This window comes from Mirounga leonina, unplaced genomic scaffold (assembly GCF_011800145.1).
Source record: "Mirounga leonina isolate KUSES-001 unplaced genomic scaffold, KU_Mleo_1.0 Mir_92, whole genome shotgun sequence".
NCBI lineage: Eukaryota > Metazoa > Chordata > Mammalia > Carnivora > Phocidae > Mirounga > Mirounga leonina.
In genome coordinates, this window is record NW_023270852.1 from 24,943,789 (window position 1) to 24,959,126 (window position 15,338).

The 15,338-nt window shown below is 37.3% G+C and overlaps 1 protein-coding gene across 2 annotated transcripts in view; it reads right to left on the reverse strand.

Moving 5' to 3' along the window:
* Window positions 1-15,338, reverse strand: part of LOC118004280 (disks large homolog 1-like) — a 1,118,862-nt gene that overhangs the window by 687,191 nt on the left and 416,333 nt on the right. The window lies entirely within an intron of this gene.

Consider the following 15,338-nt stretch of genomic DNA (forward strand, 5'->3'; position numbering starts at 1 on the left):
TGGTGATTAACATAATAAAAAAAAGAATATACAATCATATGATCCACCAGAAATGTTGGTTTTTACTTCCTCTTTTTCAATCCTTAGGCCTTTAATTTCTTTTTATTGTTTTAGAATATTAGGTAGGGCCTTCCTTACATTGCTAACTTGAACTGAGGATAGTGGCCATCCTTGTTTCAATTCTCAATTCTAATTTTATAGAGAATATTTCTAACATTCTTCAATTTAGTTTAATGGGGTATGTGTCTGTGTGAATGTGTTTAAGATAAACTTTATCAGATTTAAGGGCATTCCTTTCTATGCCTTTGATGATTTGGTTGGATACAAAATTCTAAATTCTGTGCTAACATAGCAGCATTATTTATAATAGGCAAGAAATGAAACAGCCCAAGTGTCCATTGATAGGTGAATGGGTAAGAAGATGTAAAACACACACACACACACACACACACGTTCTCACCAACAGGGCACAGGGGTTCCCTTTTCTCCACACCCTCACCAACACTTGTTATTTCTTATCTTTTTGATAACAGCCCTTCTAATCTAATCATCTAATGAGGTGATACCTTATGGTAGTTTTGATTTGCATTTCCCAGATGATTAGTGATGTCGAGCACCTTTTCATGTATCTGTTGGCCATCTATAGTTTATTCTTTGTGATAGATTTTTATGCTTATATAAAATCCTTATCCTGCTGCTCTAACACCCCTGATTTACATGGTATCTATAATTTATACTTATTGTCTTTTTTTCTTTTTGAAGTGGTTGTGCTCTTCAGATGTCCCATTATCTTGGCCTATGAGTTTTTATTACTGCTGTGGGTATCTAAGCACTTCCCAAGACTAGCCAAGCCCCACTCTAAGGATGTGGGTACCAGCAGTCTAAAGTCTAGTTGTCAATACCCATGGTGACCAGTTAGGTATTAGGTGTCTCAAGACAAAGGCAGAGGAGAATCAAGAGCAGATTTCAAACTGCTTTCTTTCCCTAATTTAATCTCTCATAGCCTCATTGGTCAATCTCCAGCCTAGGCTGCAGCCAGCTCTCTGCCAACAACAGTTCAAACAACTATCTGTCTACCCCATAGGTTTCACAGAACTCTTCATTACCTCTTGGGTTTCCATCCATGGTTGACTTTGAGGGAGGAAGCTGGAATGCTATGTTAATTTTTTATTTTGCCAGGAACAGGATTCAGAACTATTATTGCTTATTTATTTGTCTATGTTTTACTATGACTAGATATTGAGCTTCTTAAATTCAAAATTCTATTTCATTCAATTTTACATCCCCAGACCTATATAGTATATGGTATATAGTTGACATTTAGTAGATAACTCTAGATTGAATGAATAAATAATAATTCTACTTAAAGTTAGAAATATTTCACTATAAACCTTCTGCTCTGATCACATTACCATTGTTCTCTTCTTTCATGGCAGCTCATCACTTATTAAGCATCTGTGTCTCCTTGGGGAAGTCACTTACACTCTTTAGCCCTCAGTTTCCTATCTAAAGGGCTCAAGGCAGCAGTAGGCCATACCAACACATAAGACAAGTCTTACTTCAAAATCTAAGAGAAAAGAGCCACATGCCTGAAACAGCCAAAAATTGTATTAATAGTGCTAAGTTGTTTAATAATTTCACTTACTTATTCTTTGAAAGCCAGAATCATTTATTTCCAGGGAAAAATCAAATTGTGAACTTCCTATAATTTCAAAATAAAGTTAAATTCTAAGTATTGTGAATTATGGCCCTTTCTAGGGAGAGAGAATAGTATAAATGACAGAAGATCCCAGAGAGATTCTGGTTTCTAATCCCAGCTCTGCCATAAACTACCTGCCTGATCTTGAATAACTCACTAAATATATCTAAATATTTTCCTCATTTCTAAAATGAGAGAACCGAGAGAAAGAGTGAAATGGAAGATAATCTGGAATAGAATCCCAGGTCTCTCACTTTCTTACTATATGGTACTTAGCTCAATTTCTTAACCATTTTAGCTTCAGTGTCTTTATCTTCAGTATAAAGTTATTAACACTTCCTTCTTAGAGTTGCTATGGAATGAAATAATACATGTAAAGTACTTTGCACAGCATCAGTTATATACTGAATATTCCTAAAATGTTAGTTTCTTTCCCCTCCCACATTTTCTCAGGTGTTTTTCAGCTTTATATAGTTATGAATTTAGATGATTTATAAAAAAACAGAGTCTACTTCTCCAAAGAAGACATACAAATGGCTAACAGACATATGAAAACATGTTCATCATCATTAGCCATCAGGGAAATTCAAATCAAAACCACGTTGAGATACCACCTTACACCAGTTAGAATGGCAAAAATTGACAAGGTAACAAACAACAAATGTTGGAGAGGTTGTGGAGAAAGGGGAACTCTCTTACACTGTTGGTGGGAATGCAAAATGGTACAGCCATAAGATACTATGGACTCCGAGAAACAAACTGAGGGTTTTAGAGGGGAGGGGGGTGGGGGGATGGGTTAACCCGGTGATGGGTATTAAGGAGGGCATGTATTACATGGAGCACTGTGTGTTATACGCAAACAATGAAAAACTAATGATGTACCGTATGGTGACTAATATAAAAAATTTTTTAAAAATAAAAATTTAAAAAACGGAGTCTATTTCTCTAATCCAAGAGAGATGCCTACCTAAATTTCCACACTGTATTATTTCTATTGAGAGCTGAACATTTCTTTTAGATGTCAACTTTTAGTCATAAATGATTAGAAGTTAGGTAGGTGTACTTCAATGCTTCTACATGTTAAATATTCAGTCCTTATTGGCAAGTAGTGAAAGTTGATGCAAGGAGAGAAAAAACAAAGTGATGTGCATATATCATTTATACTTTAAGCATCAGGAACTGATCCAGTGAAATATTCACCCAGCACTGATATACAAGGGAAGTGTTTATGCACCGGGGCAACAATATGGAAATCAACATCTGTGGTTTAAAATATATATATATGTGTCACTGCTTATGCTGTGAAATGAATGGGTAACCATAATGGGGTGGTGTAATGAATTTGTGTCAATGGCCAGATGAAGGAAATGATAATCATATTCAGATTGCTATTGGTGCCTTTGTTTTTGGCAGCAAAAATAAATATCTATCAATTATACTAAAATGAAATGTTTGGATATAGTACTAAAGAAACAGCTCCAGTTAAATTATTATATAGGCCAATGATCAAAGATAAATGAGTATATGCCAGGAAATCTCTGCTAAACTGTTTATGTAACAGAGCCATCAAATAAGTGATATGGTTCAGTGGGTTCTGTGCAATTAAATACTGCATTATGGTAGTTGTATTGCATTAGATTAAGAGTAATCAGCACTCTTGCTGGTAATCCAACTTTTTTTTTTTTAAACCCTTCATTTTATTTATTTTTTTATTCTTATGTTAATCCCCATACATTACATCATTAGTTTTAGATGAAGTGTTCCATGATTCATTGTTTGTGCATAACACCCAGTGCTCCATGCAGAATGTGCCCTCCTCAATACCCATCACCAGGCTAACCCATCCTCCCACCCCCCTCCCCTCTAGAACCCTGTTTGTTTTTCAGAGTCCATCGTCTCTCATGGTTCATCTACCCCTCCGATTTCCCCCGCTTCATTCTTCCCCTCCCGCTACCTTCTTCTTCTTCTTTTTTTTCTTAACATATATTGCATTATTTGTTTCAGAGGTACAGATCTGAGATTCAACAGTCTTGCACAATTCACAGCACTTACCAGAGCACATATCCTCCCCAGTGTCTATCACCCAGTCACCCCATCCCTCCGACCCCACCCCCCACTCCAGCAACCCTAAGTTTGTTTCCTACAATTAAAAATTCCTCATATCAGTGAGATCATATGATACATGGCTTTCTCTGTTTGACTTATTTCACTCAACATAATACCCTCCAGTTCCATCCACATCGTTGCAAATGGCAAGATCTCATTCCTTTTGATGGCTGCATAATATTGCATTGTATATATATACCACTTCTTCTTTATCCATTCATCTGTCGATGGACATCTTGGCTCTTTCCACAGTTTGGCTATTGTGGACATTGCTGATATAAACATCGGGGTGCATGTACCCCTTCGGATCCCTATTTTGGTATCCTTGGGGTAAATACCCAGTAGTGCAATTGCTGGATCATATGGTAGCTCTATTTTCAACTTTTTGAGGAATCTCCATACTGTTTTCCAGAGGGGCTGCACCAGCTTGCATTCTCACCAACAGTGTAGGAGGGTTCCCCTTTCTCCGCATCCCCGCCAACATCTGTCATTTCTTGACTTGTTAATTTAGCCATTCTGACTGGTGTGGGGTGGTATCTCATTGAGGTTTTGATTTGGATTTCCCTGATGCCGAGCGATATTGAGCACTTTTTCATGTGTCTGTTGGCCATTTGGATGTCTTCTTTGGAAAAATGTCTGTTCATGTCTTCTGCCCATTTCTTGTTTGGATTCTTTGTTCTTTGGGTGTTGAGTTTGATGAGTTCTTTATAGATTTTGGATACTAGCCCTTTATCAGATATGTCATTTGCAAATATCTTCTCCCATTCTGTCGGTTGTCTTTTGGTTTTGTTGACTGTTTCCTTTGCTTTGCAAAAGCTTTTTATCTTGATGAAGTCCCAATAGTTCATTTTTGCCCTTGCTTCCCTTGCCTTTGGCGATGTTTCTAGGAAGAAGTTGCTGCGGCTGAGGTCAAAGAGGTTGCTGCCTGTGTTCTCCTTTAGGATTTTGATGGACTCCTGTCTCACATTTAGGTCTTTCAAACATTTGGAGTCTATTTTTGTGTGTGGTGTAAGGAAATGGTCCAGTTTCATTCTTCTGCATGTGGCTATCCAATTTTCCCAACACCATTTGTTGAAGAGACTGTCTTTGTTCCATTGGACATTCTTTCCTGCTTTGTCAAAGATGAGTTGACCATAGAGTTGAGGGTCCATTTCTGGGCTCTCTTTTCTGTTCCATTGATCTATGTGTCTGTTTTTGTGCCAGTACCATGCTGTCTTGATGATGACAGCTTTGTAATAGAGCTGAAAGTCTGGAATTGTGATGCTGCCGGCTTTGCTTTTCTTTATCAACATTCCTCTGGCTATGCGGGGTCTTTTCGGGTTCCATACAAATTTTAGGATTATTTGTTCCATTTCTTTGAAAAAAGTGGATGGTATTTTGATGGGGATTGCATTGAATGTGTAGATTGCTCTAGGTAGCATTGACATCTTCACAATATTTGTTCTTCCAATCCATGAGCATGGAACGTTTTTCCATTTCTTTGTGTCTTCCTCAATTTCTTTCATGAGTATTTTATAGTTTTCTGAGTAAAGATACTTTGTCTCTTTGGTTAGATTTATTCCTAGGTAGCTTATGGTTTTGGGTGCAATTGTAAATGGGATCAGCTCCTTAATTTCTCTTTCTTCTGTCTTGTTGTTGGTGTATAGGAATGCCACTGACTTCTGTGCATTGATTTTATATCCTGCCACTTTACTGAATTCCTGTATGAGTTCTAGCAGTTTTTGGGTGGAGTCTTTGGGGTTTTCCACATAAAGTATCATATCATCTGCAAAGAGTGAGAGTTTGACTTCTTCTTTGCCAATTTGGATGCCTTTGATTTCTTTTTGTTGTCTGATTGCTGTGGCTAGGACTTCTAATACTATATTGAATAGCAGTGGTGATACTGGACATCCCTGCCGCGTTCCTGACCTTAGGGGGAAAGCTCTCAGTTTTTCCCCATTGAGAATGATATTGGCTGTGAGTTTTTCATAGATGGCTTTTATGATATTGAGGTATGTACCCTCGATCCCTATCCTCTGAAGAGTTTTGATCAAGAAAGGATGCTGTACTTTGTCAAATGCTTTTTCTGCATCTATTGAGAGGATCATATGATTCTTGTTCTTTCTTTTGTTAATGTATTGTATCACATTGATTGATTTGCGGATGTTGCCTTGCAGCCCAGGGATAAATACCACTTGGTCATGGTGAATAATCCTTTTAATGTACTGTTGGATCCTATTGGCTAGTATTTTGGTGAGAATTTTTGCATCCATGTTCATCAGGGATATTGGTCTGTCATTCTCCTTTTTGATGGGGTCTTTGTCTGGTTTGGGGATCAAGGTAATGCTGGCCTCATAAAATGAGTTTGGAAGTTTTCCTTCCATTTCTATTTTTTGGAACAGTTTCAGAAGAATAGGTATTAATTCTTCTTGAAATGTTTGGTAGAATTCCCCTGGGAAGCCATCTGGCCCTGGGCTTTTGTTTTTTGGGAGATTTTTGATGACTGCTTCAATTTCCTTAGTGGTTATAGGTCTGTTCAGGTTTTCTATTTCTTCCTGGTTCAGTTTTGGTAGTTGATACATCTCTAGGAATGCATCCATTTCTTCCAGATTATCTAATTTGCTGGCCTAGAGTTGCTCATAATATGTTCTTATAATTGTTTGTATTTCTTTGGTGTTGGTTGTGATCTCTCCTCTTTCATTCATGATTTTGTTGATTTGGGTCATTTCTCTTTTCTTTTTGATAAGTCTGGCCAGGGGTTTATCAATCTTGTTAATTCTTTCAAAGACCCAGCTCCTAGTTTCATTGTTCTGTTCTACTGTTCTTTTAGTTTCTCTTTCATTGATTTCTGCTCTGATCTTTATTATTTCTCTTCTCCTGCTGGGTTTAGGCTTTATTTGCTGTTCTTTCTCCAGCTCCTTTAGGTGTAGGGTTAGGTTGTGTACTTGAGACCTTTCTTATTTCTTGAGAAAGGCTTGTATTGCTATATACTTTCCTCTTAGGACTGCCTTTGCTGCATCCCAAAGATTTTGAATAGTTGTTTTCATTTTCATTGGTTTCCATGTATTTTTTTAATTCTTCTTTAATTTCCTGGTTCACCCATTCATTCTTCAGTAGGATGCTCTTTGGCCTCCATGTATTTGAGTTCTTTCCGACTTTCCTCTTGTGATTGAGTTCTAGTTTCAAAGCATTGTGGTCTGAAATTAGGCAGGGAATGATTCCAATCTTTTGGTACTGGTTGAGACCTGATTTATGACCTAGGATGTGATCGATTCTGGAGAATGTTCCATGGGCACTAGAGAAGAATGTGTATTCCGTTGCTTTGGGGTAGAATGTTCTGAATATGTCTGTGAAGTCCATTTGGTCCAGTGTGTCATTTAAAGTCTTTATTTCCTTGTTGATCTTTTGCTTAGACGATCTGTCCATTTCAGTGAGGGGGGTGTTAAAGTCCCCCACTATTATTGTATTGTTGTCGATGTGTTTCTTTGCTTTTGTTATTAATTGCCTTATATAATTGGCTGCTCCCATGTTAGGGGCATAGATATTTACAATTGTTACATCTTCTTGTTGGATAGACCCTTTAAGTAGGATATAGTGTCCTTCCTCGTCTCTTATTACAGTCTTTGGTTTAAAATCTAATTTGTCTGATATAAGGATTGCCACCCCAGCTTTCTTTTAGTTTCCATTAGCATGGTAAATGGTTTTTCACCCCCTCACTTCACCCCCACACTTTACTTCTCTTTTACAATCTGGGGGTGTCTTTGGTTCTAAAATCAGTCTCTTGCAGACAGCATATCGATGGGTCTTGTTTTTTAATCCAGTCTGATAGCCTGTGTCTGTTGATTGGGGCATTTAGCCCATTTACATTCAGGGTAACTATTGAAAGATAGGAATTTAGCGCCATTGTATTGCCTGTAAGGTGACTGTTACTGTATATTGTCTCTGTTCCTTTCTGGTCTATGTTGCTTTTAGGCTCTCTCTTTGCTTAGAGGACCCCTTTCAAGATTTCCTGTAGGGCTGGTTTTGTGTTTGCAAATTCCTTTAGTTTTTGTTTGTCCTGGAAGATTTTTATCTCTCCTTCAATTTTCAATGACAGCCTAGCTGGATAGAGTATTCTTGGCTGCATATTTTTCTCATTTAGTGGTCTGAATATATCCTGCCAGTCCTTTCTGGCCTGCCAGGTCTCTGTGGATAGGTCTGTTGCCAATCTCATGTTTCTACCCTTGTAGGTTACATATCTCTTCTCCCGAGCTGCTTTCAGGATTTTCTCTTTGTCTATGAGACTTGTAAGTTTTACTATTAGATGTCGGGGTGTTGACCTATTTTTATTGATTTTGAGAGGGGTTCTCTGTGCTTCCTGGATTTTCATGCCTGTTTCCTTCCCCAAATTAGGGAAGTTCTCTGCTATAATTTGCTCCATTATACTTTCTGCCCCTCTCTCTCTTTCTTCTTCTTCTGGGATCCCAATTATTCTAATGTTGTTTCGTCTTATGGTATCGCTTATCTCTCGAATTCTGCCCTCGTGATCCAGTACTTGTTTATCTCTCTTTTTCTCAGCTTCTTTATTTTCCATCATTTCATCTTCTATATTACTGATTCTCTCTTCTGCCTCATTTATTCTAGCAGTTAGCGCCCCCATTTTTGATTGCGCCCCCATTTTTGATTGCACCTCATTAATAGCCTTTTTGATTTCTACTTGGTTGGATTTTAGCTCTTTTACTTCTCCAGAAAGGGTTTCTCTAATAACTTCCATATTTTTTTCAAGCCCAGCTAGTATCTTTAAAGTGATGATTCTGAACTCTAGATCTGACATCGTACTAATGTCCGTATTGAGTAGGTCCCTGGCAGTCGGTACTACCTCTTGTTCTTTTTGTTGAGGTGATTTTTTCCCTCTTGTCATTTTGTGCAGAGGAGAATAGATTAATGAGAGAACAAAATGCTAGCAGAGTAACAACATCCCCAGAAAATATACTCTAAACAAATCAGAAAAGACCTTCCAGAAAGTGGTCGCTTTTCTGTTCAGAGAGTTGTTGCTATTCCTTTCTTCGATCTCCTGTTGGGTTTGTAGGTGTTCAGAATGGTTTGATCCCTATCCAGCTGAATTCCTGAGAGGAGACGGAATCCAGGTCTCCTACTCCTCTGCCATCTTGCTCCGCTGGTAATCCAACTTTTATCACTGGACAATTTCTCATCTATCACAAGGGACCTTTAGTAAAATGTTTCCCACAGGATCTAATCCATTCACTCCTGCTATTTGTCCTGAAAAGCCTGGGACACCTGGTGGCTCAGTTGGTTAAGCATCTGCCTTCAGCTCGGGTCATGATCCCAGGGTTCTGGGATCCCACATGGGGCTCCTTGCTCAGTGGGGATCCTGCCTCTCCCTCTGCCTGCCACTGCCCCTGCTTGTGCACTCTCTCCCTCTTTCTCTCTCTCAAATAAATAAATAAAATAAAATAAAATAAAATAAAATAAAATAAAATAAAATAAAATAAAATAAAAAGCCTGCAGCATGGCATCCTAGATAAGCCTGGGGGTTTTGAGTCAGGTAAGATTATGTTTCCAAAATTTCTTTCTGCTAGTCAAAACAGTAAATTAATGAATATATTCATTCATTCATCATTCTGAGATATCAGAAGCCTACAATAAGGGCAAGATTCAAGATTCCAGAGATAAAAATAGGGCATCAAGAATGGAGTGAAAATGGCTTCAGAATAACTCATCTTATAATAATTTAGGTATATCCAACTATATTTTTAACATCTCCACTTGGATATTTAATGGGGATTTCATGATCAGCTTGTAAAAACTTGAATGCTAGATCTTCCCCACATCCAAACTTGCTCAGCTCATAGCTTCCTCCACATCAGTGATGTCCATTCTTTCTTTCCATTGCTCCTAATGGAAACCCTGAAGATATTCTTCACTTTTTGCTTTCTTTCATATGCCACAGCTAAGCTGTTAGGAAATAATGAGGCTTTACCTTCAAAATATATTGAGAATCCTAACACTTTTCATTGCTTCCACATTTCCTACCTGGATTATGCAGTGGCCTTCTGCCTGGTCTCCTGCACTTACTCTTGCCTCTATGAACTATTCTCCACACAGCAGCTGAGCAATCCTTTTAATATATGGTAGACCATGTCACTTCTCTTCGCAACACCTAATAATGAATACCCATTCATTAAGAACAAAAGCCAAATTCATGAAAACAACCAACAGAAACAAACCCAGATGATCTGACTCTCCATTCCCTCTCTGACTTCACCTATGCTCTACTGCTCTGCCTCTATCTACTCCAATCCAGCCTCACTGTCCTCTCTGCTTTTCCTAAACACCTAGGCACATTCCTTAGGACTTTAAGCCGGGTCATTCCCTCTGTGCAATGCTCTTCCCCTAAGTATACACACAGGGAATTCCTTCACCTACTTCAGGATTGCTCGATTTTCTTATTCTCTATGATGCCTAAACTATCATATTTAAAACTGCAAACCAATCCCACTACAATCTTGATCACCCTTACCTACTCTTTGTTTTTCCATAGCACTTTTCCTTTTCTAACAAACTATATAATTAATTTATTATTTTTATTTTGTCTACCCCTACCCACCACCCACCTTGCTAGAATGTGAATTCCAGAATGGCAGGAACCTTTATCTGTTTTGCTAATGGATCCATTTTGAATGCCTACAAGAGTGTCAACAAATGTTTAAGAACTCAACAAATAAGTAGTAAATAAGTAACAAAGATACAAATAAATACCCAAGAAACAAATAATGACATGGATATAGAATTCCAGGTTTACTCAGAAAGAAACAAACATCAGACTAGCTTCAATGTAGAAGAGAAAACAGTGCAGCAAACCCACTCATTTCTGAGGAAAATGAACCTTGAATTCCATACCAAAACCATCCATCTATCAATAAAAGGTGAGGGTAAAATAAAGTCATTTTTTAAATTAAAAAAAAAATATCATACTTACAGAAACATAGCAAAAAATAATATAAGGAATTCTCATATATACTTCATGCAGATTTCCCAAATGTTAACATTTTATAAACGTTTCCTTCCTTTCCTCTCTCTGTCTCTCTGTCTCTCTGTCTCCCTCTCTCTATCCTTCTCCCTCTCCCTCTTTCTCTCTCCTATGTATTATCTAGTTTTATCTACCAGAAAAAATAAGGCAAACATGGAGCTCTGAGTGAATACAATGGAGAATCAATCTCATTAACTAAACTTATGATGTGTTTTCATGAGAACAGTTGTATTTGATAGTAGTCATATAATTGTTGATTATATGATTATATTATATAATTGTATTTGATAGTAGTCATATAATAGTTGCATAATTGTAGTGTAGTTGTCTAATTATATACTTGTATTTCTATAGTTATATAATGATGTGAATATGAGTCTATATCCACTCAGAAGATAGAAGTAAAGATAACAATAACTAACATATGTATCTGCTCAATAAAATGCAGTAACCAGACTTTTAGTATAACTTAAGAGCACTCTGCCTTTGTTAGGGAATCCACTAGAAACTCTTCTAAACATATATAAGTTAGAATGGCATTCTGAAACGTCATGTTTAACATGTGTCAATCACTGAAATAACAAAGTACACATTATATGCTAATGAAATTTAATATTCAAATCAAAAAAATTTTATTTTCTTCTATCTCAATTTATGAGTTCAATTTTCAAAAAAAAAGTTCAGCTTTCATCACATACTTTTCTTAAATCATTGTGTGCAAGTTTATCCCATCCATCCTAAATATAAAGTAATGGTAGCTCTTTCATATCAGTACCATCTGGGAAAATATTAGCAGAGGAGATAGTTAAGGAATAGAAATAAAATTATTTTCATTTGTTTATAATACTATGTGGCTAAATGGTAATTCTACTGCTGTTGCACCCATCTACCTCCTCCAGAGACTGAAGTCAGTGAGCTAGCACAGAAGGAATGAAGCATGATTCATTTATTGACCATAGAAACATCCTTTAGATCTTTATTCATATATCATCTACATAGTGGGTCCTTCCTGGTCATTCTATCCAAAATTACCCAGACACATCCTATGCCCTTCCTGCCTCATTTTTTTTTTCTTAGCATTTATTACTGTTATTCAATTTTCTTATTGTTAGACTTTGGGTGACAAAGCAGCTTTCCAAACCTTCCATGGGGCACAGTCTTTCCCTAATCACACCCAAAGACTGCCCTTATTTCAGAGACAAGGGATAGCCAAGGAACTTACAGAAAATACTTTCCATCTCCCCAGAAATCTGATTTTTCCAAGCTCAACAAAGAGATCAAAGGCTTTGCCTGATATCTTAAGTATGAGCATTAATATATAGACTAGCTCATCATCTTCTTAAATCACAGGACTATATATTAGATTAGATATTTCTGTTGGTCCTTGTATTTCAATGTCTCAGCAACTCAAACCACATTTTTCAATCATTGCTTTGGTCCCCTTCCAAATTCAATTGTCTTGACAACATTCATCATTTTCTGCAACATGCCACCCTAAAGAAGCTTAAGACCTTATTTATTTCAGTTCTCTGATCCCAGATGACAATCTTCTATATATTATTGCCAGTGTACTCCCTGTCATTGCACCCTAAAAGGTAGACCAGATGCATAGTCATCATTCCTCAGACCTATTCATCATATTTTGCTTTTCAAAGCATTTTCATTCTCAGTATCTCACTGGACAGTGTGAGATGGCTAAGAAAAGTGCTATTATGTCATTTTACAACCAAGGGAACTGAGGCCTATTTGTTCAGTGGCTTACTTAGGTAATAGCAAAGCCTCTTATGGTGTTTTCACTGCCTCATCATTTAGGCCTGATGTCAGCATGTTCACACCTTTGTATTGTGGCCACTCTTGGAAATCATGTTAAAACTTTAACTATTTTAAAGTTGTAACAAGAATATATTTATATTCTTGACTTGGTTCAGTTAAAAGTTCTCAACACGACAATTTTTTTGAAGTTAAAGCTTTTTTTTAATTTAAATTCAATTAGCCAACATATAGTACATCATTAGTTTCAGATGTAGTGTTTAGTAATTCATCAGTTGCATATCACCCAGTAAAGCTTTTTTTTTTTTTTTTTTAAGTTTATACGCAAACAATGAATCATGGAACACTACATAAAAAACTAATGATGTAATGTATGGTGATTAACATAACATAATAAAATTAAAAAGTTTAAAAAACAGAAGATTTAAAGATATGCTTCAAAATTAACAGAAAAATTTTGGCCCTCCTGCTGGCCAGCCATGTCTCATAGATATGAGTTAGGGTGTAGCAGCTTGTAATCATAGCTACAGAGTATAGAAGATGCAGCCTGGGATGCAGGTGGAAATGAGGGTTGGAGGTGGTGGTATGAGTGAGAAGAAAGAGACAAAAATCTCTATTGAAAGTGGTCACTGGAGATGACCGTTCCATTAAAGGCAGGCAGGCAGTCAGGAGCAAGGTTACTAAGTCCAAACAGGGAAAGATATGAAGATATGCTAAGATATGAGAATGTCAGAAAGTCAGGCAAAGAATAATTACCAAATTTAAGAATATGCAATTCCAGGATCATTTTGCATAATTCCTATGGCCTCACTGGAGGGCTTAAGGATAGTCTGGTAACCAAAGACAAAGGACCACAGATTTGGACTAGGGAACAAACGCTAGGAATGTTTTGTAGTGCACAGGTTAAGCAATCATATTGGAGGATATTTCAAAATTCCAAGCATATTCAGTGAAATTAATTTGAGAGTCAGTATAAATCTAGGGATATTTAAAAAGAGTTTGGCTACTATACATGTTAAAAAAAACCAGTTCCTTCAATAAATTTTGGAAATAAACAATGCTTTATGAATGACTTAAGTCTGACTAATTCTATTAGGAATTATTTTTTTTAACATTTTATTTATTTATTTGAGAGAGAGAGCACAAGCAGGAGGAAAGAGCAGAGGGAGAGGGAGAAGCAGGCTCTCCGCTAAGCAGGGAGCCAGATGCAGGGCTCCATCCCAGGACCCTGAGAGCATGATCTGAGCTGAAGGCAGATGCTTAACCAACTAGCCACCCAGGCATCCCTTTATTTCTTTATTTCTGAATGTCTTACATTTATTTGGGACCATGTGGAACTTCTTCATATATACCAGATAGGATGGTCATGTGCCATGAGATTGAAAATTAATTATAACTTCACATTAATCAACTACTACTTTGATGTTGACAAATACTTGTGATGATAGATGCAGCTTAAGAAATAGTGTTGGCTACTGGGTATTTACCCCAAAGATACAAAAGTAGGGATCTGAAGGGGTACGTGCACCCCGATGTTTATAGCAGCAATGTCCACAATAGCCAAACTGTGGAAAGAGCCAAGATGTCCATCGACAGATGAATGGATAAAGAAGAAGTGGTATATATATACAATGCAATATTATGCAGCCATCAAAAGGAATGAGATCTTGCCATTGGCAACGACGTGGATGGAACTGGAGGGTATTATGTTGAGTGAAATAAGTCAAAAAGAGAAAGCCATGTATCATATGATCTCACTGATATGAGGAATTCTTAATCGCAGGAATCAAACTGAGTGTTGTTGGAGTGGGGGGTGGGGTGGGAGGGATGGGGTGACTGGGTGATAGACACTGGGGAGGGTATGTGCTCTGGTAAGCGCTGTGAATTGTGCAAGACTGTTGAATCTCAGATCTGTACCTCTGAAACAAATAATGCAATATATGTTAAGAAAAAAAAAAAAAGAAGAAGAAGAAGAAGGTAGCGGGAGGGGAAGAATGAAGCGGGGGAAATCGGAGGGGTAGACGAACCATGAGAGACGATGGACTCTGAAAAACAAACAGGGCTCTAGAGGGGAGGGGGGTGGGAGGATGGGTTAGCCTGGTGGTGGGTATTGAGGAGGGCACATTCTGCATGGAGCACTGGGTGTTGTGCACAAACAATGAATCATGGAACACTTCATATGAAACTGATGATGTAATGTATGGGGATTAACATAAGAATAAAAAAAATTAAAAAAAAAAAAAAGAAATAGTGTTGGACTGTGGTACATCCAAACAATGGAATATTATTCAGCACTAAAAAGAAATGAGCTGGCACACCATGAACAGGCATAAAAGAACCATAAGTGAATATTACTAAGTGAAAGAAGCCAATCTGTAAAGACTACATACTGTATGATTCCAACTGTATGACATTCTGGAAAAAGCAAAACTATAGAGACAGTAAAAAGATCAATAGTTGCCAGGATTGTACATTTTGAGGGGATGAATAGGTAGAGCACATAGGATTTTTAGGACAGTGAAAATGCCCTGTAAGGATGAATAATGGATACATGAATACATATAATGATAGATAGATGTCATTATACATTTGTCCAAACCCACAGAATGTACACCAAGATCAAACTCTAATGTAAACTATGAACTTTGGATGATTATGATGTATCAGTGTAGGTTCATTAATTGTAACAAATGTTACACTCTAGTGAGGGATGTTGACAGTGGGGAAGGCTATGCCTGGTGAGGGCAGGGGGGA